Below are 23145 nucleotides of genomic sequence, written 5' to 3' on the forward strand. Positions count from 1 at the left end.
GAACATGAAATTAACCTTTAAATTAAATTTTTAATCTATAATGTGAAGTCCTTGAATTGTCCGACCCTGAAGAAGATTTCTAAAAACAAGATTTATAAGGTCATAATAAATGTATACCGTATTTAAGCGCTCAAATAAAATTTTCCGTGAATAGGTCGGGTTTTAGAATTAAAAATGCGCGCGGGACAATCAAATGATTCGAGTTGGTAGTTTGACTTACAAAGAATTGTATGAAAAAAGTTGCTAAAGGTAGGGAAATGAGAGTAATGGGAGTTAGTCTGGTATTAAAACCACCACATCAAAAAAGTATATATATTTATCAGTATAATAAATATAATTAACAAGCAGGTGGTATTAAACTCGTATGTTTTTCTCTAATGTATTTTTTCTCATGCAAGGAAAGTGGAGCGAAAAAGGGAAGCCACAAGCCGCAGCGCAGGAAAAAAAAGTGAAAGATAAATTGCTTGCCCACGCCCACGTAAGCGTTGCTACAAGGGCAAGTCAAAGGACGTGGGGGTGGAGCGGGGGCAGGGTGAGGGGGAGGTAGGGCGGACATCTACAAGACACATTTGCCGCCCGGCTGACACTGACTGCCTGAGTTCTGGGCTGCGGCAAGTGGCATGACTCCCGGCAAAATTAATCGCCTTTGGCGCACATTGTGAATTCCCGAAATTTGTCTTTTGTGCATTTACATTTAACGCCATTTAAGCGGCGGAGGAAGGAAGAAGTCAATGCCGAACGAAGATTGATGAAAGCCCCGAGTGCAAAGCAGACAATTGTTTTCCATACTAATTCTGCACCTCACTCACCCTGCATCCGCTGCTAATTATAAGTATCTACGAGAAACTGTCAAATCACCCAGTCATGACATGCAACGCGAACTTCATCTCCAACGCAAAAATCAGGCAATCAATTCGCAAATCCCGCACAACAAATGGGGTCTGGTTTCATCATCATCGACATCAGCAGGCCAACTAATTGACATACGTCAATTGGCCAAAACGGAATTAATAAAGAGCCCGACTGAGCGAGCGGCAAAAACACTGAATTATTTCAGTCAATTACCGCTGGCGATCAATAAATAAACCATGGCAAAACTTACCATAATTCAAATGGCCAGCAAATGCACTAGAAAGCCAGAATTCCTCGATGAATCTGTAAAAAAAAAGGGACGAAATTTAAATGCGTTATTAAAAACTCAAATATTTATTAATTGCTTGTATTCTAATTAAGACTTTAATAAAAGGTTTTAATATATTAAAAAGCTTAATACACGCATTTACATCAGTGAGGCAAGAAATCGAATTCAGAAATTTACACTCGAAATTAAAACAAGAGAGAACGCTACAGTCGAGTACTATCAGATACCCGTTATTCAGCCAAAGGAAGTTCAAGAGAGATGAAAACATTTCATTATTGCAAAGTTTTAATAAATGGTCCAAATTGAAAAACATTTTTAACATTTCAATAAGTATTAAAAATATAACATTGCATTTATACTTTTTCGAAATCTGCAAAAATGTGGTCTCCGTTCTACCTGTTACATACTTTCCGACCAATGCAATACCCTTTAACTCTACGAGTCACGGATATAATTATATGTTATCCACGAAATATTCTGAGAATGATAAACATAACTAACTAACATAACATAAACATAACTACCTTCCAGAAAGTTTTTTTCTCCGGTTTTTTCGCTACACAAAATTACAAATTAGTCTGCTTCAAAGCCTCAATTAATTGTTGTTAGACCGGGGCCCTAATTTAAGTTAACAACCTTTTGGCCATCATCAGTGTTTGGCTAAAAGGGAATTTTAATTGGCTGTCTGTCGTTGTGCACGAGTGCGTGTGTGTGTAGTCGGCTAATTAGACTCGCGACCCTCCAACAAAACCCGAGGCATACGGCCACTTAATACTCGGGGTTAAGCCTGGCCAAGTGGTCACACATGCAAGTGCACAAATGTTCGTTGTACACATATATATGCGCATATGAATTATATGAAGACACACGGGTTGCCCTCAAAATTGTGCTATGCTTTGTTGTTTGTAGCGGGCTCAACACCCACACACTTAGGGGAAAATAGTTAGTTAATTGTAATTGCAGTCTGCTCATGACATAACTACCAGTTGGCTGACAGGTTTTCCATCGATTACCGGCGAAGGGAGGAAGCCAAGAAAAGTCAGGGACACAAGTTGTCGATTCATTTATCAAGTTTCAACGATGATACGTTTTGGCCGATGACAGTAGAAAGTTGTGTAATCACAGCTAAAAGTATGAAGAGAGAATAAGCTGAGAAAATAACACGCATTTGCTGACGTCAGAAAGCAAGCACAAACAGCTCGAGGAAGATTTATCAAGTGCTGACTACTGGCGGCGACCATCGGAGCGTATGTGTGATATTTGTCATATTTATAAGAAGTGAGGGGTGAGCTGAGAGGGGAGCAACACCATTCTCTGTCTAATTAGCTTCGTTAAAGGGTTTACTTGGCATGAGGCAAGGGGGAAAGAGTGCCGGTACAGGCAGGACAATATCTCATGTCCAGCAGGATGGAGCCAGCAGGCAAGGAATTAACACACAGCCACACCGCATAAGCAGCTTAAGTCCTGGGTCCTTCGCCGTTCAAGGCTGCCTCCCTGGCATCCTGGCATCCTGACATCCCGGCTTCCTGGAAGCCAAGCCGAAGGACTCACACGAGTGACAAATTAATCAGTTTTGCGCCATAAGGTGGAATCTCAATTAAGTCGCTGCCAAGTCAAGCTTTAAGCCCAGCCTGCAGTCATTTCAGGCTTCCAAATCCAATTTAAGACTTTAACAATACCGAATGACTTCGTGGTTGGTTGGTAGTCTAACAAAAGCTGTAGTGCGACACTTGAATTTAATCCAACATCAAAACGGAAATTTCATTAGACGCCTGGCTTGCTCATAAAGATCTCAACGATTACACCTGAATAACAGTTTAGTATCAAAATCAGTAAACCACTCTGTTTAATCTCTGCATACCATGCCAGTATAAACTCATACGAATTATTTTATCATCTAAACAGAAAATATTTAAGTAACAAACGAAAGAGAACGCTATAGCCGAGTACTTCGACTATCAGATACCCATTACACTGCTAAATGGATCCCCTTTTATGTTTCAATTTGGAAATTTTAAAGGGAATAAATGGTTATAAAATGAAATCTCTTTAATTTGTAAACCCAATATGGGAAAAAAGAAAGATACCAAGAAGTTTCTTTCTACTCCCTAAATATATCAATGCTTTACAGCTGCTTCCCCATTAGATGCACTTTTATTTGCTTTGCCAAATCAAGTTTCATTTACCCCAGTTGCTTCTCGTTGAGAGCTGCTTTCAAAAACAGCAAACCTCGCCCGCACAGACTACGTTGCCAATCTTGGGAAACGCCCAGCCGGGAATCAAAGCTAAGGACCAGTGCATCAATAATCAATGTCGGGGCAATAGAATCGCAATCAAGTACGTGACATAAGGCAGTCAGTCTCACCTGGCACCTGAAAAGAATTGCAGCGAGTCAAGTTGCAATTCGAAAGGCAGTTCCCCGCTGGAATTGAGCCTCGAAAATGAGATTTTACATGGTAGATCCAGGAGATACCACGCGAATTCTCGAAAGCCTTTCAGCCAGGCCACGCCCCGTTTTGGGGGAGGTGGGCGGATAAACAAGAGGCACTCAAAAGTCTAGACCAGACAGAGGCGGAGAGGGTATAATATTAAATAAACAAGATACAAGCTACAAGCTACAAGACAAGTGTGTGGGAGGAGAAAGGGAGTTGCAAGTGCATCAAGTATACGCCCCATTTTCCCCCATAAGTCAGAACTTTTTAAGTTAACACCCAAGCTCCCGCTAAGGACGGCCTTTAAGGCCAAGTTTCGTGGAAATTGCACAAATTAAAGGCTCACGCAAGGCTTATTACGGCTCTGGCAATCAGCATTCGTTTCACAAAATCTCAATTCCGATTATTTAGCTTTTGCTGGGGGCTTTAGGAACTTGCTCTATTGCAGCTGACGCCATTTTCATGTCGCTGAGAAAAGCCACAAACAACACAAAAGCAACATCTTGCAACCGCACTTCCTTGCAACATCTGCTCCTTCTCGATGCCCCATCGCTCCACCCACTCAACCCACTCCTCGGCCAGCTCACTTCCTTTCATGTGGATCCATTAAAGTGCCAATAGCACAAGTTCTGGGTGCCTGATGAAAGAACTGCCATGCGGTGGCTGTGGAAATTCTGAAAATTATGCTTCCTGACAAGCTGAATAGAAAGCAGACTTTATTTGCTTATTTTTAAATAACTCAATATTCTTACAACGTGTTGAGAAGTGCACACTTTTTCTATTTAGCCGAAAATGAAAATAGAATGGAAGGAACGTTATACGCTTTATATAAAGCGATTTAATAAATGTCAGAGTTCTTGCATTTATTGGTTTAGTTTTATAAGTATTATAATTTATACAATATAATTTAAGTAATTATAATTTAAATTTAAACTCTGTCATAATTCTTTAAAAACCCTTTAAAATATTAATAAGACTTTTTTTGAATTTATAAATGATTTGTTAATCTGTCAGTAATTTTATTTCATCTAACAAGAACCTAGTTTTATATTAATAAATGGTTTACTGACATGAACATTTTATCTATACAGAGATAAAAACTTTTCATCATGACGAGCTAAAACCAGGCATATTTGCTATCTTTTATAGAATTTCGCAAAAGCAGAGAGCATAAAGGGGAAACTGTCATGGGGCGCTGTGGAAATTCTAAAAAGTATACTTACATATAAGCAAAATGTGAATAATTTAATATCTCAACATGGCTTAAATAGTCCCCAACTTTTAGCGATATATTTACTTGAATATATTTTTAAAGCTGCCAGCATGACGAGACAAAACCAGGCAGATAACAGGGAAATGCACAAAGGCAGAAGAGCTGAAGAAAAAGCATTTCGTTGTCGTTGTCATAGTCGGGCGCGCATGATTTCCGTGCTTAACATTTCCTGTTCGAAACTGCCATAAAATGGCAAAATGGCAGAATGGTAAAATGGCAGAAGGAAGGATGGAGTTCGGGCGGATGCACAGATCCTGGCTCCTCCTGCAGCCGAGAAATATGTAATGCAAAGGAGCAGACAGATGAAACAACAGCAGCTGAATGATAGACACAAGCGGAAGCGAAACTATTCTAACAAAAACAAACTTTTGCCAGAGGAAAATGAACAAGCAAAGTTGCCAGTGGCAACTTTAAGAGCGTTTTTCCTCTTTGTTGTCGAGTTTTTGAGGCTTGAATCAAAGTGGAATTAAGTCGTCCCTAACTGTTGGGCCAAAGTTTAAGCCACAAAGACTTAAGTTGTCTCGACAAAAATTTAATATTCATAAAGCTGAAATTCGGGTATTGTAAAATCAACAATTTAGAAAAATTCCATTGAATTCGTAAAATTTATTTGACAATTGCTCTCTTAGATATTTTCAAACCAAATTCACACACGTTTTCACAATGTTTACAGTTTACTTTTGCCAGCACTTCACTTGGCATATCACATCTTTTTTTCGCTTCAAGTAAATAAAAACCGGCACAAACAAAAAATATCATTTAAATTGTCACCGTTTTCTGCTGATTTATGGCTGGCCAAATTAATTGAGAATAAAAGCTGAAAGCACGGGCGAGCAAAAAGCTGAAATCGAGCTGTGCGAATCGCGAAATTAAAAAAAAAATAAAAAAAGAAGCAGAATGAAAAAACACACAGCCCGAAATTAATTGCACTTGTGAACTTTTGGCGCTGTTGTTGTTTGGTTTGGTTTTCGCCGCTGCCTTTGGCCTCTCATTTGTTACAGTAAATTCAATTAAACAATGCAATCGTATAAACAAATCTACAACCTCACGCCCCCGAAAAACGAAGGCACCCTTCTGCATAGTTTTTAATTGAAAAATGTGCAATTAAAACTCTCGAATGAAAAAGCGCAAAGAGAACCCCACACACAACGGGGCGTATGAGCAATGCTCGGTATGTATGAATTATAAGTCAGAGGCAAATTAATTAAAGCACTTAATTTTCCCATAGATTCAATTACATTACGTGGCATTCAATTAAGTGCATAAATGTTCTTTTATCTCGAAAACAGAATGAATTTCAAGAATGACGGCTGCCGCTGGGATAATCAAACAAATGGAAAGTAAATAAATAAGTGCGGGGTATGAGGTGTATGGCCATAGCTTCGGTATAATCGCAGATACCATAATTTGGCACATGACATTATAAAATATTGACAGCAGCACACACACACAACCACGCACAACGAGGACCTGCTGTTAAAAGTCGCAAAGCACATATTTGCCATTCCTGTTGGTGAGGGAGTGATGAGTATCCATGTATTTTTGTCACATGTGTGGTTAGCATTCTGTTTTATTCAGCTACTCCTCTACTTGGTCGTCGTTGGGACAGGACTCGCACACACAAATACACACGCACCTGACTCCTGACCACAACTCACAGCTCTTCATCAACATAAGTGAACGGATATTCTATTTTTAGAAGTTGCGGTTTAAAATAAAAGAACTCCAATCAAGTTAAATCTTATTAAAACATAAAATATTTGTAACATTTTTAAATTTTAGGATATATACCAAAACAATGCCACATAAAAATTGTAATTTAAAGGTATTAGAACTATGAATTTTCGAAAAGTTAATACAGTAAGAATATACATTTTAGTTAAAATTATATATTATAAATAAGATTAATTGATTTCTTTAATTTTTGGAATTATTTTATTAAATTATTAACTTTGTTTATGTTTCATATTATTTAATTTATTCTATAAAATGATTGATATTTTGTGAACTGTTTATTTCTATCATATATCCGAATTTAAGTGGTTCTAAAACACCGAAACGCGCTGTATCTATCTGCCTTTGGTCGGTTGAGTTGTTGTTTGCTTGGGTTTTGTTAGTTGACCAAACAGATTTTAGGCAAATTGAAACATTTCCACCTGTATACCTCGAAAATGTTTAAGCAACTTGAAAATTACCCGGACAACACTGTCTGGTTGTGGGCTTTGTCCTTGCCCAACATCGATTTACGGCTTATTTATACTTGAAGAAGTACGAATAATGGCAACCGAAATGTAAATTTTAAACTATTTGGCATATCAATTATAAACTATTTGCCATTGTTTCCATATGAATTAAAGCATTGTTTAACTCAATGTGGCTCAGTTTATCTGATGAATGGCCCCACGCTAATGATTGCTCAAAATGTTCGTGGGAAATGGCAAGTCGTAAATCAATTTCAAATTTTTCATGTGGAAAATTTTCAGCGGATATCGTTGGCAATTTGCATTACTTGCACTTGAGCGGGTCATTTAAACATCAGTTGACTTTAGAAAATTATTGAGCCAAGCCCCTTGATTTAATGGGGATTAAGTAAGGACGTCAAAGAGTAAATTTACCAAATATCAACTTGCAAATTTTGCGGAGATAACAAAATATTAATTAATTTAAATATAATGTTTTGTGAAGTTGACAACTTAATTTAATATTTTTTGTTAATTTCTCAAGTCTTTATTAATTAATCCAATGATTTGTAGGTAATCCATTTTTATTTCGTTTTTTAAACCTATTAGAGCACACTATATTTTTTACGAAGCTTTCTTTAAGTTTAAATAAGGCACGAGTAAAAAGTGCTCAAATTATTTAGAATGCGTGAAGTGATTGTTTATTTCGTGAAGTGAGCGTGACGTCAATGAAAATTGGTTACGAGCGCATCTCAACGCTATAATCAATATCTCAAATGGCTATTTATAGATAAAATAGTCTTACTCAAATACCAGCAATCAGTAGTTACATGAACTTGAACTGTCATTTGTCCAACGAACATCCATCACAAATTTGTTCGTCTTACCTGCAATAAACAAAGAGCAAATGTGCTTAAATTAGTAAACAGCTTAAAAGGAACAACACGACGAGTGTGGAATTGTAAGTAAATATGGAAAGGCAGACGGAATTATGTGTATAGGTACTTTGAAAATCTGTCAGTCACCTCCAGATGTCCATAACCATGGAAAGTGTGGGTGACAAGTCAAAGCAGCAAACTCTGATTGATGTTGATGCTGATGCAATTGCAATTGCAATCCAGTTGCAAATGGAAACACTTGAGCTGATCGCCTGAGTTGTGCAAGCTGCCGCACAAATTGTGACTGATTACGGTCTTTTGAGTAGTTCAGTTCAGTTTGGTTAAGTTTGGCACAGTCGAGACTTTTCGTTGGGGGACGTATAAGTGCCCCCGACAGCAATTTACGAAAATTATGAAAAACGCAATATTCCGATGGCAAATATTGAAAATGAATTGCTTTCGCCCAATCCCCATCGTCAGCACCCGCTCCTCCACGGCATCAATGAAAATATTGTTTCATAACATTTCCATAAAAATTAAAAGCTGCATAAAGTCACAAAAAAACGCAATAATAAACCGAAAAGTCAACTGAAGCGGAAACTTCAACATGTGCTGCACGAGTAAATAATTCTCATTTTACAATATTTGCGGTGGACCGAAAGCGTTGACATTAAATTTGAACCAGAATGAGAGTTTAAGAACGGATTAATAGAGAATTGTTTGCTGAAAGAATTAATAATTTAGTTGCGGCTTTGTTCAATATTGTTTACAGAAAGCAGGTATTGATTTAATATTTATTTGGCTCTAGCATTTGTAATTCATAGTTTGCATTACTACCATTTTTTAATGAATATTATTTTTAGACTCTTAGAGAAAAAAGATTACACAAATCTAAAAGAAATGCAATATACAAGAATTTACATTCATTTTAGTAGCAAGTTCGTGGTGACTGTGTAAATTCTCTTGAATGGTTCATCAAATTTAAATTAATGTTCCTCCATTTATTTAAATGACACAATGGTATTATTCTGTGCAACACTGCATTTCCTGGCGTTTTCCAATTAGGAGCAAACATTTTATTATTGAGACGTGTGCTTTTCCATAAATAATTCAGCGAATTACGTTTATTTTTGGTCTCTGAATTTTAGTGGATGCCGGGGCACACCGTTAATTGAAGCGTTCGGATCGGCAATAAATGTTTAAGAATTTCACTTCTGGCCGGTGGCCAAAGCGGAAAGACTTTGTTTGGCTTTTGATTACGCCGAAAACAAATATGCCGCCGCGAATGGGAAATTGTAAAATTCGCGCAGAAATAAACGAAAATTTGCAGCATTCCGGCGAAGTGATTTCGAGGTCTTCTCTGCTCAAACCGCAACCTTACCCTGGTTTTATTTCATTTTTTTTCTGATTTGCCAACCATTTTAGCTTTGACCAAGTTACGCAGCACGGCAAACTAAAAATATATTTGCAATTGCAATCGAAATTGCATTGCCCGATATGGCGGGCATATAAATACATATGTGTATAAATCGAAAACCAAATGCAATTTGAAAAGCCCAGCACCAGCGACAAGTTTCTACTCAGTTATTGTGCAATTGACGCCCCAATGGCCGTTCAATGCAATTCATTCCCCTGCAGTTTGCAAATTTTTTAAAAATTATTCTCCGTTCCTAATTGAGTTATTGTCTACTTGAGCTGAATTATTAATTGTCTGATGAGTTGCATAATTGATATGGTGATTGTGGCGCCGTTGCATTAAGCCCTTGGATAAAAAGAATTTTCAGCCATGGCAGTTGCAAATTCATCGGATCGTGAAACCGATTAAAAGACAAAGAAATACTGAATCATGCATTCAGTTTAATCCAGAACAAAAGACGTATGTTCGAATATAATCAGTTCATGAATCACTTGGTAGTCAATCAACGATAAAAAGCGGTCTCAAAACAGTTGGGAGAATACAGTGACGCCTTAAATATATTTTTATATATTGAGGTTATCAGTTCTGATTGGGTTTGCAGATAAAGCGCAGTTATCTGTTTTTGATCACAAAATCACCTTGTCATTTAAGAACGAGCGCAAAAGGGAAGAAGATACTTGACAAAATTCAATTGTACTCTGTATAACCTTGAGTTGTTGTCTGGGATCTAGACTTTATATCTGTATCTATCTTTTATAGATTTCTTTACTGATTTTCGCAAGAATTTTTTACGGTTTAAAACGTATTGGTTAGGTTGAAGTGGTAATAAAAACCCATTACATACGTTGTTTAATCATATGGCCAAATGATGCCTAACTTTAAATGTCATTTTAATGCCCAAACAATCTGGTTTTACCTCCAGTTTCATTAGTTTTCCTTTAAAGATAGGCCGATTTATGTTTACTTTCAAAAATGCTAAGTAAAATCGGATAATTTATAGACTCAAGTTAGTTTTATGCCATCTGCATATACTCAATAGCACGGCGATTGAATCTATCTAACTATCTGAAAATGACTCAGCTGAAATGTTTAATGTTCGTGTTTGCTATGCTGTTTGATGGCCTTCTCCCACTCCCTCGTAACCCCGAAATCCCCAGTAATCGCCTCCACCCTAGAGCTTTGTCTAGACTTACGCAATTCTACGATTCGCTCCGATGACTTCATTAGCGGTGGCTTGTAAAATAAATTTAAATTACATGCGAAAGGAGACAAAATCAAAAAAGCAAAAAAGAAACAATCGACAGCATTGTACCCCGAATATGTACGTAAGTACGAGTAGCATACAAATAAAAGTACATCAATTTATTCCAGCATTCAAGTTCAAAGTCAGGGACAGCCTCTCTCCCACGAATACAAAGATTTATTATAAATTGCAGCTGACTGTGACACTTTTATATTTTAAATATTTAATTACGACTCTTGAATTAATTGACTTCAAAAGGAAAGTTGAATTTCATTTTGTCATTGGCGGCCAAGTGAAAAGCTGAAAAACAAAAATGAAAACATAATTTGCAAAACAAAGCCAGAGAAGAGAAAATACAATGTAATGAACTGCCTTGATTGTCTCTTTGTTTGTTAATTAAAGAAGCTAGCCTTATAAAAGCTACTACTTTAAATAAATCAACAGCAACTTGGCCACAGAGTGTAAAATCTATCGTTTACATTCAGCCTTTTATGCCTTGTTCAACATCATATATCATTTGAAGGCCTGGGCTCCCCTTCTCCTTTCACTTACTGGTTTTTATAGGTGGCTCTCCTAATTAACCATTATTCGAAGCTTATCTTGAGCAACTTTCAGTGCATTCAACCCTCAAGAGCAAGTGTAAGTAGACAAAGCCCAAGGTTTATTCTTTTATACAAGAGGATTCTTATCAATTTCCGTGTCCAAGTGCGGATTGAAAATCTTAAGAGGCCAAATCAGGTTCAAATCGACTATGAACATTACCCAAAGAAGGCGTTCAATAATAATTTTCCATAATTTCTTCAAAACTAGTTTGTGGATTCGTCATTGTAATTTTATTAAAATGTAGTTGCCTTTCCATATATGAAAAGTTGTTAAGTTGTGTTTAATCTTAATATAACGAATGGAATATTTGTTTACAGCCTAAAAAATAAGGTAAATAACCGGTTTGGGTCTCTTGTAAAAAATTATATAAATTTAAATTCAAATCACGCACAAAAGTGGAAAATTACCCACAAGAAATAATTAATATGCAGTCGAAAATTTCCAAGCCATTTGCTTCTACTCAAAATTCGGAAGTTCTTTTACAATGCCTTTCCTGTTTACCTATATATTTGGCTTAATATTTGTAGCTGGCAAAAAACGCTGTTCGTTTTCTCGATCGTCTTTATTTTAGCTTTGCAATAAATGCGGTGAGGCATTGGTCAGAATTTTTCGACCAGCGCACCCCACGGCGTATGCGTGTTATTCATTGAAAATTCCAGACACGCGGCTTGCTTAACTCAAAGTACCTCCCACCGACAGCCAATATCACACCCCCTGTTGTGTGCCCACTATAGAAAAAACCGAAAAAATTAAATAAAATATAAATAAATCTTCTATTGACCCATTTTTTCACCTATGTTTTACATTTTTAAGCTTCAAGGAATTAAATATTGCATAATACTTAGCTACTTTTGAAGTTTATAAACATTTTTATTTATCGTGTACTGCGCACAAAGACTGCCTGGTTGAAATTTATATTTGCGCCTCGAAAACTGTCAACAAATTTGTGAGTATATTTTTTCTGTAATGGGTCTGGGGTGAGTGGGGTTGTCGAGTGAGTGGTTGGGGTCAGCAGCAACATCATTGCGTCGTTGCACTCGAGGCATTGAATTGTTTATGATCCGTGCCGCACCCCACGTCGCCCACCCACCTTAACCCCCCTCCGCTCGCCGGGCACAACCCCAAAATTTTTTGAATGCATTTACGGGCACAAAAATCGTTACAGTTCCGCCTGATTTGAGGCGCAGTTGTTGTGTGGCGCATCTTAACGATCGCCTCGGCTAACCGCGAAATTTGCGTTAAATGTTTTGCATTTCGCGAATTATTGCGCAAACAAAAACCGAAGGTCAGTTGGGGAAACGAGGTGAACGAAAGGGGGTAGCTGGCACACTGTGAGAAAGTAGTTAGCAAAACCCTAATTAACTGTATATAAATGGAATGTAAAACTGCCAAATGGAAAAATCATTCATTAAAGGCAGACGTTCTGAAACAATTCTTGTAATAATTTATTGAAATGTTAAAAAATGGCAATTCTTATATCTTATTTTTCTGATTTGTGAACTGGTTAAGAATTTTTTTAGAGTGTTTGCCCACACAAATTTGCAGTTTAATGAGCACGAGCCAGGCTGTCCAACATCCCGTGCCTTTGCTCATCCAGTCAGTCATTTAGTCATTTAGTCATTCCTTCAGTCAGTCAGTCAGGCAGTCATAAGTCAAAGTACTCGGGTAGTCGGGTTCAGCTGGGGAGCCCCTTTCCCTGAATGAAAAACACAACGAAAGGCGAGGCAACTGCAACAATAACGGACACCGCAAGTCCCATAAAGTGCATTCACCCAAGGAGAAACCTCCAGACTCGCGGGATAATGTGGAAATCGAGGGGGAAATGCGGAATATGGGATGCTGAACAACAGTCAGGAGCTATAAAAAACGCTCGCTCACGTGCGGAGACCAAAACAAAAGAGTTCAAAACACACACACACCAAGAAAATGCCGAGAAAAAAGCGTTTGTTTTCTGGTTTGCTTCACTTCATTGCATTCTCCTCAAGAAAACTCGAAAAAAAAAGAAAGGAAAAAGAAAGGGCGGCGAAAAAGAGTTTATGGCAGGCCATTGAAGTCACAGCCGGGGGGGGCATGTATAAATAAACTGAAGCCGAAAGGGGAATACCCTAATGCTTGTAATACCAAATTAATTTTAAATTTGCCTTTAAGTGTGTTTTTTTTACCTGCTTATTAAGATCTCTCTTAAGATTTCAAAATAAATATATATTTTTATTGCAGTCAAAGTCCCACTCATAGCAGTCCCAAATTTGGTTACAAAAAGTGCAACAAAGAAGCAAACTGGAATAAAAATTTCACCCAGACAAAGACTGAATTTGTGTGAGTGGGTGTGTGAATGGCAGGGACACAGGCGGCGAAAATGGGGGCGGAATCGGGTGGAAATGCCATGTGGCAGTTTGGCAAAACTTTATGGGCAAACTTGTTAAGCAAACAGAAAACCCCCTTTTTCCCCGATCTAAAATGGGAGGGAGCCTCAAGATAAGCGCGTTAAAATGTTCCCTGGGAAACGGGGAAACCAGAGGCGTGGAAGAAAGGGGAGCCAAAGGGGATTTGGAAGGAGGAGATGCTGGCTGCCAGCTGTTTAATTAGTTGCACTCCCCCAATCCCGCGCTGCACGCTCGAATGGTTTGTCTAATAAAGTTTGCCCACTGCCAGTAGCACACGTCCTTCTCCTCATCGCTCTCCCCTTGGAGGCCTTCACAAAAAACCCCATTTCCCTCAACGCCTTCCCAGCTCCTTCCCCTTTTCACTCGCTGCACTTTACGAGCGCATCCATGAAATATTTAAAAAGCTTTGTGTAACAAGATTTGTTTATGCCGGCCGCGATCTCAGCTTCGAAGCAGCAGGAACTGAAGGGAGACACAGCTTAAGAGCACACTGCCAAAAATATCACGAACCTACCCTTTAAATTGCTTTTCGAAAGGATTTTAGATAATCTTTTTTAACATCTATAGTTAAAGTGTAAATTTGAAACAGCTTCAAAAAAATAATAATGGAATGGAATCATCTACGAACTTAAATTTTAAGAACTATAATTTAAGGATTTTATTTTCCACAACAATAATTATATTTGAGAATTATAAATTTTTAAACCTTTTCATTCAGTTACCCAAAAGTATTTTTCTAAAATTATTGGGACATTAGACTGATAGTACAGAATATAATTTAAAGCATAAATTTGGAATACAATGGCTAGTTAAGAAACAATTTTTTCCAAGTGCCAGGTGCAAAGTGCGCGGTGTGGGATAAAATGACGATAGCTGGAAGGCAGCTAAAAGTTTCTTCTTTCGGGTATGTCGAGCACAATGTTGTTTGGGCCGAGCACATAATTGCATATTTATAACTCCCGACAAGGCGACGTCGAAGTCGTCGGCTCAGCAGGCAGCAAATTAAGCGCAGACCGGGGAACGCTTTCGTTGACTCTGCTCCTCCTCTGCCCATCCTCTGCAGCTCCTCTGCCCAACCTCTGCTGCTCCATTGTGTGCAGCAATTAATGAAGCATTTCTGTTGACTTCAGTCGCTTGGGAAGGGGGTGGAAGGAGTAGCGAAGGGGTGGCGAGGGCGCTGGAGGGCGCATGCAAGGGCATTGAGTATGACGTTGACTTTTGGCAAGGCAATTGAATAACCATGAGTGTCGGCTTGCTGGGAGACTTGGCCCTTTGAAACAGGTCTAAGTTGCAAATTGATTTAAAGTTCGCGAAGACGTGTGGTTTGCGGTTCTGGAGTTGCGCCAAAGGGAATTACCACAATTTAAAGCAAACGAATGCCATTCAACCAAAATAATAAAATTGTCAGATCACTTTGGAGTTTTTACAAATTAATTTAAATTTATATTGTTTGTTTTTATCATCTTAATTCTGCATTTGCATTTATTCATTTCAGAGATTTATTTGTTTGTTATAAAATGTTGCCTTTATATACACATTACATGTATTCCTTAATTCTATTTGGCGTTTCGCTTTTAATTTTCCCCTTCTCGCCACACAAATGCACAAGTAATACAATTAAATATTTTATAGCCGAGACCAAAATAAATTAACTTTTTTGTGTAATCGTGATTTGCATGTTCAATTGTGGCCATCAATTGTAAATGTTTCAATAATACTCTATTTAATGATTTTCAACCAAAATGTAAATAGAGGAAAAACAAAAGAAAAATCGGAAACAATGAAAAACGAGAACGAAATTACCAACAGACGTTTGTATAATATCGTGTATAAATTAAAAGGCTTTGCGAGCAATTATTGAATTTATTCAAAGTACATGACTAATAAATAAAATAAATAGCCATAATCCCATTTCGTTTGACTGAGTGGAGGAATGGAAAATTTATTGAAGGATTTTTTGCATGCCTATACATACTTCACGGATTGTAATCATTATGCAAATGACTCGATTCGATTTGAACAGTTCATTAGAGTGGCAAACCAGTTGCAGTAGAGAATTGAATAAATAAATAATTCAAGTGTGGGATTCAAGAAAATAATTCTCTATTAATGGGAAAATTTTGATTATATTTCAAACCGATAGTGAGCCGCTGGGGATTTTTTAAAGCATAAACCTTAATTGAACAAATTAATTAAAGCAAATTGAGCAAGCTGATAGCAAAAGTATTCGATTATTGAAAATATAAGCTTTTGACCCTGACGCCTTGGTGCTTAATGCATGTTTCGGTCAGTTCCTTTTGAGCTATCAGTTTTTATTTCTTATCAGCTTGGTTTTCAATGTCAAAGGCGAAGTGCACCCATACTTTGTGCTATTCGGGCAACTTAATAAACATATAAATATGTATTTACTAAAAAAAATTGAGGAAACAACTTGATTTTTGTTTTCAACGCTTTTCGGTATTGGTGGTCTTGACTTTGTTGCACGGAACACTTAAAGACAAGTGAACTTCAGGCTTCATTAATATTTTTAAACAAGCATCGCAGGTATTTCAATTAAAATATATATTTAATCAAGGAAGCTAGAGTGAAGAAGTAGAATGAGGTACTAAAATTCTTAATAATACTTAAACACTAGTGAAATAAAATGATTATATTAATAGAAACTTAAATTGTTCTTAGATTCTTTTTAAGGATTTTTAATAATCGTATCGTTTAATAATAAAGTATCATGTAGTATTTCCTTATTGAAATAAATAAGCTTGATAAATGATACAATCATTGTCTACGTCTTACTTCCTGGTTTGTGAATAATATACCCACGTATAGCACAACTTCAATAAATTGCACCCTTTTTCAAGTCGAGCCGGGCCCTTTTTAATGTAATGGATATAATCGGGGCCGAGAATGTTTATGGACCTGCACATCAGTAGTATAAGGCAGGGGAGCGAAGTGCGTGCTTATGAAAATATTTACAGCATCTGTGCAATGGCAGGCGAAGCAATAAAGCTGAAAATGAAGGAGGAGATCGAAAAGTGTGGATGGGGGATCAAAAAAAAATAAAAAAGGAAGGGGCTCTAAAAAGTGGGCGTTGGTGACCGGACCAAGTCGGTGTGCTTGGTTAGGCAGGAAAAACGTGATGCGAGTGAAAGCCAAGTAAGCCAAGGAAACGGCTTTCTTTTCGCCATCAGAAGACACAAGGCACATACACATTCACTTTCGGCCACAAACACAAAAACTTGGCCAAGTGCTTGCCGCAAAAATGCATTTGTTTGAATTTGCGCCAGGCAACGAAATGTGAAATGTAAAATGAGAAATGGGAAATGAGGAATGGCCAGCCAGGCTTCGAAAGTGGGTCACAATCCAATGCCAGTAACAGAAACAGTAACTGAAACTGAAACAGAAACAGACTCTTCCATTTTGGCCAGGCCAAAACGACACGTCCGAATGGTGAAATGTGTGCGGTAAACGCAAGAAATATGATGATAAATGAAAGGCAATTGGCAGACTCTTTTGTCCAACTTCTGTCCGAGCAGTTTTGCGGGGGAGGAGTTCGGTGCAGTGGAGTCGTTAGCAAAACAAGGTCGTTCAGAGCAATCTCCTAAATGGCCCTGCAGTCCCATTGATAAGATATGGTATCTCCCGACTGTCCAGATGGTAAAACCTGAGGATAAGGATGTGCATACGTCGAAGGAAAATGGCTATAAAAAACATTGAATAAAAAAATAATTCAAAATTAAAAATATTTCCAAATTTTAAAGTAGACAACAATAATTAATTTTGTACCTTATGTCTGTTATGTAACCCCTAACTAGAGTTCCTGTAATATTATATTTTAACACCCCTTAAGTATCAAAGGTTTGGAAACCATCATATATTTAGGAGTATCGGTATATGAATACTGACTGAACACCGATATGATAACATGTGTTTTTGCCTGCCATACTTTAGGACCAGGCAAAACCTGAACGATAAGAGGCAAATTACGACCCAAGTGAGCCCCATATCTTGATAGGATTTATTATCCCTTGTTGTTTAACTCGTGCATTGCAGTTCCATTCAAAAGGCAACGTTTCGCATTCGGATAAGATCATTAACCTTTGACTTGACTGCCTGAAGTTCGCATGCGAATTCCGCAAAGAGCTAATATTTCTGCGACACCTAAATTATGCTTTAAACTTGGCCAAGTTCGATGGTCAATAAGGAAGCAAGGCGAGAATGCAGGCGAAAAATACCGGAATAAAATGGAATGAGATATGGGAGAACAGGTTGGCATATGAAACCGCATAAAACCCCACAGACTTCATAATTGTGCTTGCTTAGTACCGGTGGATGAAGAGGAAACAAATAAGAACTCGCTGGATAATAAACACGATTGTGCAATAGGCCATTAAAGAGGTACCGAACGAGTTACACAATTTCCCGATTCCGTCGGAATGCAAAACGAAACAAAAAAGAGCTAACATTTTAGTTCTAGTTGATTTTACAGCCGCACTTTTTATACGACACACTTCCGTCAAGCGACCTTCGAGTGATAATCGAGAGCTCGAAAATATTACAACATTTTTGATTAGCGAGACAATAATCATTTTCCCCCATAATTGCCAAAGTCACACGTTGCCATTATCAGCGTGGCTTTCTGGACCCCAGTGTGTGTGGTTGGGTTGGGGTAAAATAATACGGAATCGACGTCTGAAAGTTGAAAACCCAACAGAAGTGCAATAAATTAAAACACACCCACACGGGTTAACGATCGCGGGGTCAAAGGGGGACGGCAAACAACAGGCGGTGCAATTATACAATTAGCGCACAGTGGGTGCGAGAGAGAGGGCCGCACTTTGCCGGCGAGAGACAAACAAATGTTGGAATATATTTGCAATAATGAAAATAATTAGAAATTCAAATTCAATAAACGTAAAAAGCAAAACAATAAATAAGAGGCAAAGCAGAAAAACCAAGAAATAAAAAACCTACGGTAAATAGAAAAACTCATAAATAAACCAGCAGAATATTTATATATTTGCATAGATTAAAACGTAACACTTGGTAGTGTGTGAAAAACACACTCATATATGGCGAAGAAAAAGAAACCATTTGACAAGCAGCTGCAAAAAAAAGAGGATTCCCGAGAAATAGATAGAGATTGGAGTGGATTTCACAAATGATTCAAGCATTTAAACCGCAGCAATTTCTGGTTTTCGCTGCACTACCCAATGCTTAGGTTTAATTTAACTTTACTTACGACAACTGTCTTATTATTTGTCTATATGTTCCGAAGTATTGCCGTTCCTTACTAATTTCTAAAATAAATTCAAGCCAGAGAAAGACCGTTAAGGCTCCTATGAAAACAACTTTTTTGTTAGACTTCTACGTCTATTCCAAATTCAACCTTGATTCCCGCAAATTTGAAAATATTAATAAAATAACAATAATTTACGTTGAGACTTCGAGACAGTTCGTTCCTTCTTTTTGTGTAGAAAGAAAAATATAACAAGAAAGAAAGCTAGCTTCGGCCAGCCGAAGCTTATATACCCTTGCAGATCATTCCTATTAACTTACAAATCGCAAAAATGTTAAATTTCGTATTATTTTAATATTATTTGTTCTATCAGCAATAGGGAAGTTGCAGCTATATAATATAGTCGTCCGATTTTTGTTAAATTTAATTCAAAACTCTGAAATATTAAAAAGAAATCATATCCTAGAGTATAAGAGAATACAATAAAAACCAACGGAGCTATTATCTGTTTCCAATTAATTTCCCATTAATTTTTCGATCGTTCTTATGGCAGCTATATGATATAGTCGTCCGATTTTGATAAAATTAAAATTGAAATTCGGAAACATTGAAAAAGAGTCATGTCTTAAAGTAGAAAAGAATACAATAAAAACCAAAAAAGCTACAATTTATTTCCTATTACTTTCCCATTAATTTTCCGATCGTTCCTATGGCAGCTTTATGATATAGTCGTCCGATTTTTGAAATATTTTATTCGAAATTCGGAAATATTTAACAAATAATATCCTCAAGAGTAGAAGGTAATATTTCAAAAAACACCAAAGCTAGAATTTTTTAACGTTTCCTTCCTATGGGAGCTATAAGATATAGTTGCCCGATCCGGTTGGTTCCGACTTATATACTACCTGCAATAGAAAGAAGACTTTTGGGAAAGTTTCATCGCGATAGCTTCAAAACTGAGAGACTAGTTTGCATAGAAACAGACGGCCAGTCTAGTGATGCTGATCAAGAATATATATACTTTATGGGGTCGGAAACGTCTCCTTCACTGCGTTGCAAACTTCTGACTGAAATCATAATACCCTCTGCAAGGGTATAAAAATAGAGCTTTGCTCGGCAACTGGGCAAACTCTAAAACTGCAAAACCAATTGGCAACTCAAAAGTGGCGACTTATTTATTTACGTATATTTTTTCTTTTATTTATTTTTTCTCTGTTTTTTGTTATTTTCTCGGCTTGGCTAAAAAATAAACCTGTTTTTCACTGGCTCACGCATTTCGGCAACAACACAGCCGTGTGTCTGACCATTAAACCGAAAAATAAGCAACGAAATAGACAACGCTCTGAGGTTACAAATTCTGCTGCTGCTGTTTCAGCAAAAATAAAGGCCCGACTACGAGCAACAAAAGCTAAAGAGCTCTCCATAAAGAGCTCAAGAGTCGACCGCTCAACTCAACTCGACTGAACTGAACCGGAGCTCTTATCTTTTGGGGCCCGCAAAAAAATATATATGGCCAACTGAGTGACTGGCTTTTTGACCAACTGTCGGCCTTTCAGCGCGATTTCTTTCTGTTTCTGTTTCGGCTTCTGTTTCTCCATATTTTGCTTTTGCCAGTCTGTTCTACCTGTTGACTTGGCCGTTTTATTACCAACTTGTCACACTGACTGAGTTTTCCCAACCCGTCTCAAAACTTTATGATGTGTCAAGTAGGTTTTTAAACTCCCTTGTACGTCAACAAGAATGGATAACCAATACTTTGTTTCAAATTTATAGCATCGCCTTCAATATAGATAAAGACTCGAATTTGGTTTTGTTTATTGTTTTAAAACTTTTCACTTTCCTTGGGAGTTAAAAAAATGCTAAAATTTACTAAAATGCATTATAACTATGCCTTGCTTTATGAACAAAACCTACTGAACTCAATGCATTTTTTTTTGGAAATTTCCACAAAATGTTTTCATAGGAAATTTTTGTTTTATTCGGAAGCATATCGAATTTGATTTTATAGCTTTAAATTGACCTTAATCAGAGACCTTATAGCCAAGATAATGATAAAACCAACAGAAACCCAAAATATACGAAACTGTTTTTATTTGGGTATAAGTATGTGCGCCTACTTAAGTGCATGCATACATATATATGCTAATGAACTGTGCACGTTTCATAACGAGATTCCGGATACAGAAGAAAAGAAAATATCAGAGAATGGGGATCTGAGTTCCAAGACCAGAGATCGCCCTAAACTACAAAAAACATTTCAATGTATTGGGGGCGTTTACCATGAAACATTTAAGTATTGCAGTCTGTTATCGCTGAAATAAAAAATGATTTGAGATAAATGATTTATTAATATAAAATCACAGACAAAGCGATATTGTATATATTGCACCAAAGACACCATAAAATAGTTGTGTTCATTTTTAAAAGGAATCTACATAATCTACATTGATCTTTTCAAAAAGTTGATTCACGATGATTTATATTTTTTTAAATTAGCTGCTAAACTGCTGAGATTAAATTTAACAAGCATTTAAGCATATCCCCACAAATTATATAACTAATTTTATTTGAATATTTTTATAATTAAGGCAATCTTATGGGTTTTTTTCAGATTAATTTTGAATAATAATTACGAATAAAACAACAATTTATACGAAGTTCCAAGTTTTAGGTGGAAGAACGAATTAGGTCATGGAACTCCATTTTTAATTTTAAGCGATTTATTAAAAAATTTAATAAATAAATAACGATGTTATGACATTTGACTGAGATATAAACGTAAAATAATAAACATTTTATTAAAACAATAGTTTCAAATAAAACATTTTGCGTAAAACCATTAAAACTTTTTCAAATTAAAAAGTTCTAAACAACTTTAAATGCTTGTTTGTTTGAATAAATTGTTTAAAATATATCAGGTTTTTCAACTCCAAACAACACTATTTTGACCACATATGGCGACGGCTGTTGTTCTGGTTGAGGTAAACAATTTTGTTAGCTGATTAATGGCCCTTCGCTGGGCACGTTTCAGTGCAAAAATCGAACGTTACGGGGGATCAAGTGGGGTTTAACCAATATTATGGCAGGTCGTGACTTTCAGTCACTTAGTTGGTAAGACAATATATAAAAACAAAAAACAATATACTCTTGTTTATGCAGTTGTTTAGAGTGCATTTGAAAGGTACGAGAGATACTAAACATGTGATTCACCACAAATTATATAGAGAGTTATTCGTGTTATAGCGTTGAGTTTAATCTTTAGAAACTTTACGACTTTGGGCTGGGCTAGTAAGTATGTATATATATATATGTTTTGCGGTTCTGGTTGCGTTGGGCTGTGTCGATTAGATAAGCAAATTTACAATGCCTTCGGGCGGCATCAAATGTAAATTCTGTCTGACAGCGATAATATTGTTAATTGCCAGTTTGCTGGTTTGGTTTTGGTTGTGCCTTGTTTTCCATTTGTATTGTGTCGCATGCGTGGAGGTGTGATCGCCAAATCCGTCTAGCCAATCAATCAATGAAAAGGTTTTATTTCATACCGAAGAGCTTAGGCATCGTTTTGAATACATAAAAATTCAATTGGCACGAGTTTGAAACGTTGGGCACACGGTACAAAAGTCAGACGTTTTATTCAGAATTTGTTTCGGAAAAATACTATTGTTGGTTACTATTTTTTCATATGAGTGGGGGGGTTGAACACCCTAATCCACAAGCATGGTTCTATACAATTGAATATATTTTATATCAACGTCTGTAATGTCAATGCTTATGTGTTAAGTGCTTCGAAAGCTTTGTAAAAAGTAAAAATAAATCTAAGTTTTAAGTGTTTTTCAAATATTTCACGATTTTGTTTCTTATAACTAAACTAGTATTAAAAACTGTGAGTTAGTTAGATCAATTAATATGATTTGATTTTTATTTACGATACCGTATTTAATGGTATACAATTTAAAATAATTATTTAAATTGCTTATAGTTTATTGTTACCAAGTTTTCTATTTTTAAAATGAATGTATCTAATTTAAGACTGAGTTAAAATGTATCTTAACTGTATATCATTAGTAGTACAACTTAAAACAACTTTAGTTCTGAAAAGATCCCACTTTACGTTTAAGCCTCGTACAATTACAAGTTCAATGACTATGATTAAACAGTCTCCGATTTCGATCAAGGTGTTCATATGGACGATCGGAAAATCGGACAGACAAGCAGACTAGACTCGCCAATTAATTATGATCGAGAACGCATGGTTCAGAAACCAGTTTTAATCAGAAATCCTCTCGAAAGCGCAAATGTGAACTTTTTCGACCAGTGTTTGTTCTAGTAATTGGAAATAATTCTCCGAAACGCAATCA

At 36.8% G+C, this 23145-nt stretch overlaps 1 protein-coding gene across 3 annotated transcripts in view; it reads right to left on the minus strand.

Moving 5' to 3' along the window:
• The window catches only part of LOC108068350 (uncharacterized), a 67685-nt gene that overhangs the window by 24059 nt on the left and 20481 nt on the right, over positions 1 to 23145 (minus strand). For all 3 annotated transcript variants that reach the window (XM_070213699.1, XM_070213700.1, XM_070213698.1), the window contains one exon: positions 1103 to 1155. The gene's annotated coding sequence lies outside the window, so the exon portion shown is untranslated. The remainder of the gene's footprint in view (positions 1 to 1102; positions 1156 to 23145) is intronic.

This window comes from Drosophila takahashii, chromosome 2R (assembly GCF_030179915.1).
Source record: "Drosophila takahashii strain IR98-3 E-12201 chromosome 2R, DtakHiC1v2, whole genome shotgun sequence".
In the NCBI taxonomy this organism is placed as follows: domain Eukaryota; kingdom Metazoa; phylum Arthropoda; class Insecta; order Diptera; family Drosophilidae; genus Drosophila; species Drosophila takahashii.